Raw genomic sequence first — 1,051 nt, forward strand, 5'->3', positions numbered from 1 at the left:
ACAGAATTAAAGACCCTTGGTTCCTTCATACTATAGCTGCCAAAATGTCTGAATGAAAAAGAGCCCTAACTTTGCCTTCATCTCCATGATTGGTGCAAAACTAAGCTGTTCGAGAGTGTCAAATTATTATCAAGTTTGTTGATGAATAGCAAATAGTAGTATTGCTGTGCTTATCTTACTTGTGGGAAGATGGGAAGAACATGCTAATGGTTTCTAAAACATGAATTCAGAAGGCAAGTTTCCAGAAAATGAACCCATAGAACAGAACCTTTTCATCTATAACTGATGTCTGAAATTACCTTAACATGGGGCAAAGCCCTTGGTCACAATAAAGGTGAGCTGAGTGGCTGTGGCTCATGCCTGTGAGCCTAGCTTGAGCGGCTGAGATTCACAGTTTGAAGCCAGCTTGGGCAAAAAAAATCCATGAGACCCTTATTTCTAATTAACCACCAAAAATTAAAAAAAAAAAGATTAGAGCTCAAGAAGTAGAGCTCCAACCTTGAGCAAGTGAGGCCCTGAGTTCAAATCCTAGTAGAGGCAGAAAAATAGATAAATAAAGCTAGTATTGAGTACTGAACTCAGACTATTTGCTTGCACTGGTCATCTTCAATCTTATGAATTAAGGATTATCTCTGAATGTAAAGAATCTGGAGTTGGCTTCCTTAAATCACTCTACACAGGCATCTAGGTGAGATGGAGCTAAGTTCCAACTTGAGTATTTACAGCACCAGACTATGGGCTGTATCACAGCACTATGTTCACACCTCTAGACAATAATCAGACTTGACATTGTTGTGGGAAACTGACAATTTGGTGAGATGTTTCTGTAAGTGAAGTCATTTGCAAGTCAAATGTTTCCTGTGATTCAACTTTATATAACTTCCGCTAGGTGCTCCCAGTGTGTCAGAGAAAGAATAAACGTGGAAAGTGGTGGAAGGCCAGGGACAGAGACAGATAGGCAGATAGACAGACAGAGAGACAAAGAAGGAGAAGGAAGGTAGAGAGGGTATGAGAAGATAGTGTGAGATTCAGAGGAGATAGGAAAGGTAGA

General features: G+C 40.1%; 1 protein-coding gene across 1 annotated transcript in view; it reads right to left on the reverse strand.

Moving 5' to 3' along the window:
- The window catches only part of Tnfsf10 (tumor necrosis factor (ligand) superfamily, member 10), an 11,753-nt gene that overhangs the window by 1,439 nt on the left and 9,263 nt on the right, over positions 1 to 1,051 (reverse strand). The gene's annotated exons all lie outside the window — the stretch shown is intronic.

This window comes from Dipodomys ordii, unplaced genomic scaffold (genome assembly GCF_000151885.1).
Source record: "Dipodomys ordii isolate 6190 unplaced genomic scaffold, Dord_2.0 Scaffold30, whole genome shotgun sequence".
Lineage (NCBI taxonomy): Eukaryota > Metazoa > Chordata > Mammalia > Rodentia > Heteromyidae > Dipodomys > Dipodomys ordii.